A 7,311-nucleotide genomic window follows, 5' to 3' on the forward strand; every position below is an offset into this window, starting at 1 on the left:
TAAGAAAAAGCGTGCGTCAGAATCCGGCCATACACATTATAAAACATCCTGTGTGAGTGTTGCAAAAACTGCAAATGTGCAATATTTTTTCTTGCTCTTTTGCTCTGTGCATTCTTATTTWAAAAAATAAATAAATCACCTTGTTTCTCAAATCAGAATCGGCTGTGAGTTGCAGCCGCTTGTTAAATGTGCGGTGGGAGTAACTGCATACAGTTTCACTGAAACGGAGAAAAAAAATAGATAGATATAAGCCTAATTAAGAGGCTCAAAGAAGCGTTTGACATTTTCAGAAATACTGTTCCTTCTAAGGGAGTTTAGATGCCTCCCAGGCTAATTGCATCTCCGCTGCAGCTTGAACTGTCACAGAATTAAAACAGTGGTTTCATCCGTCACTTAAAGAGAAAGTTGGTTCTAAATACCTTGTCAGAATTGAAGACAATTTTTGGTCTGAATAAATTTAGGTTCTTGACATTTTTCTCTCTAAAACCTGTCAACGTGCCACCGTCGGTTTTGAGTCGAAGGCTCCCCCCCTGTAGCTGCACCCAGAGTCATTTTGTGGTGCTTTAACGCCACCCTGCTACATATCACACCGGGGCTCTAGATTCCTTAACTTCGGCAGATACGAGGAGCGGCTCTAAATAAAACGAATACTTGACAGAAAAGCTCCGAAGAAGCCTTTCATGGTGTTGTTTTCTTGTTTTGATCCGCCCCTCGGGTATCCTCAGAAGTGTCTGGATGTGTTTCCACAGCTGGTTTGCCATCAGGCCTTTCAGTACCTCCATCAAACCTGCAAAAAGTCACCATAAAACCCTAATAAGAGCCACTAATTCAAGTCACAATGAGTGAAGATCAACCTCCACAGATAGACAGACACTTGTAAGAACATTTGTATAAACGCCCCAAGGCAAACATTCCCTTTATGATGCTCAGGAATGTCCCAGACCTGTGCGGTTTGACGCCTCTCCGGAACTTTTTGTTTCAGCTCCTTCCCCTCCATTTGGTCAGTTCAGGTCATCTGTCCTCCTCTGCAGGATGACTGTTTTATCAGCTGTTTGACTTTTTTTTTTCTTTTTTTGCTTTAGCTTCTCAAATATTTCACAAATGCAAAACTTTACAAAAGTATTTTGTCAAAATGTACTTTATTGGGATTTTATGGGATAGACCAACACAAATAGTATAACTGTAAAGTAGACAAGGGTAATAAGGAATCAGCACTTTGTAGGAACACTTTGACTGGACCATTCTAAGATGATTTCCAAAGTGACCAATGTTGGACTTTCTAGCAGCTGCTACAACTAGAAACTAGTGACCAGGCCTGATGGACTCAGTGATGGACTCAGACCTGAGCCTTCAGAGACACACAAAGGCAGTTATAAAATCAGCCTTCTATCACCTGAAGAACATTTTCAGGCTTAAAAGACTGAGAAAAACTCACCCATACATTTATCTTTAGTCCACAGCGCTCAAGTCTCCTGGTTCTGGTTCTGCTCTGCATCCCCAGAACCAGAACCAAACATGGAGAAGCAGCATTCGACTTCTCTGCACCACAAATCTGGAACAGACGTCCAGAAAACTGAAACGGCTACAACACCTACTTCCTGAAAATCAGGTCTAAAAACCCACCTGTTACATTTGTTTACTAATAAGTCAACCATTGATAACACATTTGATGTGTATTTGCTTGACGATGGCATTTGGCAAAATGTGTTGCGTGTTCCATAATTGGTGACTGTATGATGTTTTCATGGTGTGAAACACTTTGAACCGTCTTGTTGCTGAAATGTGCTATACAAACAAACTTGACTATTATTTAAACTGGATTATTTATTGTACTCTTCAGGGATGATTTTCCTCTTGTCACTCTTCCATTGAAGCCAGATTTATGGACAATAAAAATGTTCCTGTTATCTACCTGAGCTATGGATCTCTGCATCTCTTCTAAAGTTATCAGTCCTCTTGACTGTTTCTATAATTAATGTCCTTATAACTTGGCCTGTCAGTTTTTGTATAATAGTGCAATGTTGAAAAATTTGAAGATTATTTCAAAAATTAAGTTTGTATTAAAGGTTAAGTTATAAATCAAGACCTATGTTTGTTTTCTGGTCCACCAAAGGTGAACTCTGCTTACTTATTGCTGGTTCCACTGAGTTTTATTTTGGTGCATTAGTGCAAAAAGGTACATTCTTTTTCCTAAGGTTCTGTTAATTATTTTAACATCTGTTTTTTGGCTTAAATTTCTCATCTAGTCGGGTAAAAATTTAGTTATTATCAAAATCGAATTCCCCTCCTGAGTTTTTTTCCCCTATCGCTAAAAGTTTAACTGTTTCATCAAACTAATCGGTCATTTTGTCATTGTGTGCTTTCCGTCAGGAAACCATAAAAGGCTTTTTTTTTTTCTTTTTTCTCAGGCACCCTGTTAGGCAGGGCTTTGTATGCTGAGGCTCATACAGTGGGCAAACAGGCTTCCCTGTCATTACCTCAGACGTGTTACGTGATGTTTTCCCCCGTCGATGTAAGCAGGGGAGTGTCTGCGTTGGAGCGATTAAAAACTCTCATCATCTGCCTGAGAAGGGCAGATGTTTGGCCTGCTGTTGCCCTGGCAACAGACGTTCGTTAAACTCAACAGACGCATAGTTTTGTCTTTTATTGGCCTGGAAAGGGGAAAATAAAGATAATTTAACATGGGAAGGGAAACGGCACATGGTTCTGTTAATTGAACACATACAAACCGGGCAGGAGCACAACGCGTATCCGATCCGTCTCATGATTTAATCATCCTTTGATGCTCTTCTCCAGTATCTGATTCAGCTCGTCCCACTGACTAATCAGCAGAAACGCTGATTTGTAGCCGTGCTGCAATCCAAGCATGTAGAAATTAATTGACAAATAAGCACAAGGGCACTGTGCACATGTTTGAAGTCCACATGCGAAGCAATATTTAATGACTCAATGTGTATTATACAGATCCAAACCCGCCTTGTCAGCGTGCTTCATGTACCCTCCTGCTAGGCTAAGTATAGATGGATACATTTAATGGATGGTTTAATGAGAGTCACCTAATGCAGTCAGTTTGTAAACCTGAAAACAGGCAGATCTGTTTGAATAACTTGAAGATGAAGAGATGCATGAAAGGCGGGTAAAGCCAAATATTTTAAATCAGTCTGGATTAGAACAATTGAGATCAGAAGCAACACCAAATAAAGAATCTCCTCTTTTTCTTCAGTAACAGTCATTTTGTATTTAATAAAAACAAACTGTGCACAACAAAGTCTAAAATGACTCATATTAGCTTTGTGGCTTGTTTTTAGCATCCGACCTGGTCAGAAAAAGGGGGAACAAATCCTTTCTCTTTTCCTTGTTTGATCCCACAGAGGGACGAACAAGGAAACTTTTCTTTTTGTCAAACTTGATAGCGTCATGACCAAATGTGTTTTTGTTCCATTGCGGTGTTTTTCTCCTGTTCTTGACTTGTGCCGTTGCAGGTTCTCATACCTCTTTACTTTGCATACGTCACTCGGCAGAAAAATTTGCTATGAAGTCATTCAGTGTTTTGAAGTGAGTGAACTGCTGGGATTTCTCATTCATGTCACAAAATTGGGTAGAATGGTCGGTTGGATGCTGTTGCTGAAGAAATGAGTGCCGGTTCTCATGAAAATGGGGACAGAAAAAACAAACAAACAAACAAAAAAACACTGTTTATTACAGTTCCTGAATATGGGGCAGCATAGTTGGAGATGAGTCGGGTTCTCATTCTGACCACAGTCCTCTAACAAAAGGGAATGTGAGCCTCAGAGACCACGGAGCAGTGGAAGAATGTGGCCTGGTCTGATAAATCACCTTGTGTAGGTCCCATTAATGACCAGTGAGAGAAGGAAAGTTGGGGTGTGCGTGCGTGTGTGTATAGGTGTCACTTACCTAAGAACCAATGGCACCAGAATGCAGTGTGGGAAAAAGGTAAAGCAGCAGAGGCAGTGTACTTGTGAACAGCTCCCTTATTAAAGCTTGAGTCCTGCCATGCAAATAGATTTTAGTTTTATATGTGCCACTTACCTTGTCACAGACCATGTACACCGTTTAATCAGGGTATCCAAGCATCCTTAAAAATGATCTAAAATTACAACTTTAAAATGTTTTCAATGACTTTCTAAAAAGTTAAGTTGACCTTGAATATGTTGATTATATATTTGAAATTTTGTCTTGGCATAGCTATTTAATCTCATGTTTTTCTATATGGCTTTAGAGACTAATCATAACTCGCTGCTGGAATACCGTTGCTAGCTAGTGAACTAGCTAGCATTTTTGTTGCGTCTATAATGAATAAATGTAAATTTATTGTCAGTTGGCTGGACACAGTTTATGCATCTTTATGGCGATATAATCATAATGGTCTTGAGAAGGGTAGTCGCATAGTTTTAAATTTGTTGGTGAAACCTGCAGAAACCCCGTTAAACCCTCCAGCGGTCTTAAAAGATGGGGTTGTTTAGACGCCACAAGCTTTTATGTTCTGCACAGTCTGGCGGGGTCCCAGTGATCCCACTTGTGCGTTTACAAGGTTTCTTTTTGTGTGATTTTGGGAACTGATGATCTGACGGGACAACCCCACTGCTTTTCCTCTGTCCGACCGTGACATCTGCCACGCTCCTCCAGAGCATTGCGCTAAGACTGTAAGAGGGCTTATGAAAAATTATGCCCTCTGATGTTTGTGGCCTTGTTGAAGCGGTCGAAGCACCCCGCCACTCAACCAATATGGCTTAGAAATCTTTTGAGGAGCTTGACGATGTATTTGAGATGCTGACTTGACCTCCATATATCAGTGGAGTTGAGTGTCTACGCCTCCACTGTTCAGGGCTTTCATAGCAAAAGCAGGACCTTCAGGTGGGTAAAGATATGCTGCCTCATGTTTGGAGACAAGTCCAGAATAATGTGCGTAATGTGATCAGTTTGTATCAAAATAATATATCCCAGGAAGTCGAAGTACATCAACGTACAGAAAACCTGTCAAATATGTCAGATTAAACCAATCTAACGCTCTATAAAGTTTTGTTGAGTGTTTATCTTTATTCTTTTTATATATATATACATTCTTTAAGTGTAAGAAATCTAATCCAAAGCCTGGATAATGTGAGTGGCTGTTTGGGATTCATCCGTAAGGACCGGGGGTGTTGCTGCTCCTGTAGGACGAGATAAAGAACATCAACGGATCAAGATAAGCCCTCAAAACCAACATGCCGACACAATTAGGTTTTCTGTTTTGGTTTTCCTGTTTCAGCACACCTAAGCAGGTTCCACATCACTGCGCATGAATGTGTTCAGCTCTGTTTACCGTCAGTCAGCAGGCCTCTATTTGCTTAAGATGAGAAATGGAAAATAATCTCCCTAAAACTCCTTATAAACAATAATATTAGCAGAACAAAGCGTCTCACCATAAACCATGTTTAAAATAAGAGACCGACTACAGCCACTCCTTTATTTTCATTCTCCGTTTCCCATACTGTAAGGTGTAAGAAGAACATATTTTCACACACATCTCTGCATATTGGATGGGAAACAATATTGGGGAACTCGCATAAGTCTTTCCAAAATTTTAAGACTTTTCCAGACAAAGTCAGGACAGATTATTCCTTAAACTCCTCTTTTTTTATGCAGAGCTGGGAAATACTTAAATCATATTCCATCTTTCTTCATCCCTGGAGAAAGAAGATAAAAATCAAAGAACTTCTGCTAAACTCCCAAGCTTTGTCGGTCAACGTCAGCAGCTGCTTGTTGATGTGAGATTACCGGGTGAGAAATCTTAACCCATTTCAGCCTGGATAAGATCCAGAAACCAATAAAAACAATAGCTCTGTTTGTGTCACGCAGTGTCGTACACTGTACACTAATGCTGTCCAGACGTTCGTGTGCTGGTGCTTTTTCCTCCCATGAATTAAACATCAGGAACTGCAGTGCTGTACATGAGAACAGTGACGACCCTGCAGAGCAGCCCTTCCTGTGTCTCGGTGAGCTGCTGCTTTTTGACTGACACTTTTCATAATGCCGCTAAGCAGAGTGTCGTGCTGAGCCAGTGGTTTCAAAGGATCAGTCGGTATTTCTGTCTCTGGCCATAACTGTGGCGAGAGCTCAGTGAGGAGGAGTTGAAGTCTTGCCAGGTCCTTTACCTTACGGGTTCCATAAGTGAGGCTATAAGGATAAATAAGTTATCTCTCCCCACACACACTCACGTCTAACTTTCTTTTTTCTTCCCTAGTTTTTTTAAAAAAATTTTATGTCAGCTTCCCACATTCCGATTTACTGCAGTGACATCTATTAAATCAGCCGAAGGATTTTGTTAGAGATGAAGCAACGATAAGGGAAGGAACAAAACCCCAAAGTTTTCTAAAACTGTATTTTATTCAAAATTGACTCAAATAATCCTTCTTATTCAAGAATCACATCTTATTAAAACAACAAGCTTTAATCCCTTCTGCCAATTACTTTTGAGTCTGCCGAAAGGTTTCGTACAGTTAAAATTGCTCTGTCAAGCAGAAAATGGAGTGGCGTAAATAAGACGTGTTGCTTAACAAATCCCAGAATGAACTTCATTTGATTTTTGTTCCCCTAATGAGTCAGATTTTGACTCTGGGAATGTCTAAAGCAGCTTAACATCAACTCATTCATTATTCATTCATTATAGTGACCCAGATCACCCTTTCTTCACCAACAACCTGCTTGGCTGATGGGGTGATCTTGCCTTAAGCTCTTGCTAGATCTTAAGACATGGACAGATTTTATTGTCATTTAGTTGTACATTTAAAAATATGCGTATTGAAAGAAATTTTGTTGCAACGTCCCAATAATAATGAAATTATTTCCCAGAGGGCAGCAGGGAGAACAAGCCATGGTGAGACCTTTGGAATCACCCGAGCCCCGGACAGGCAGCGACAGCAAGCGAAGTCGAGGATGGAAGGAAGCCGAGTCCTGATGATTCTCTCAGCTGTCCTGACCAATCTCTCTCTGCATGTTGCCAGTCAGAGGTGTTACATGCTCCAAACCATGCAGAGATACTGCTGGTCAGTATGCTCTCAATTGTCCCTCTGTAGAAAGCAGAGGAGGGGGAGTTTTGCTCTTCTCACCCGAAATAAAAAATGTGCAGACGTTGCTGAGCTCTCTTCACCAAACCAGTGGTTTGGAGGGACCAGGTCAAAGTGTTGGTGATCTGTAGCCCCCTCCTAACCTGCTCCACTCGCAGCACTTCACTGATGAGGAGGGGTGTACGACTGGGCTGCTTCTCCTGAAATCAACAACAATTTCTTTTGTTTTGCTGACATTCAGGAT

General features: G+C 40.8%; 1 long non-coding RNA gene across 1 annotated transcript; it reads left to right on the forward strand.

Annotated features, from left to right (window-relative positions):
• The first annotated feature begins 1,513 nt into the window (after positions 1–1,513).
• On the forward strand, positions 1,514–1,916 carry LOC103473369 (uncharacterized). The gene is made up of 2 exons (XR_535012.2): positions 1,514–1,609; positions 1,841–1,916. It is a non-coding gene; the product is annotated as an uncharacterized LOC103473369 (long non-coding RNA).
• The last annotated feature ends 5,395 nt before the right edge of the window (positions 1,917–7,311 follow it).

Source organism: Poecilia reticulata, linkage group LG12 (genome assembly GCF_000633615.1).
Source record: "Poecilia reticulata strain Guanapo linkage group LG12, Guppy_female_1.0+MT, whole genome shotgun sequence".
Taxonomy (NCBI): domain Eukaryota; kingdom Metazoa; phylum Chordata; class Actinopteri; order Cyprinodontiformes; family Poeciliidae; genus Poecilia; species Poecilia reticulata.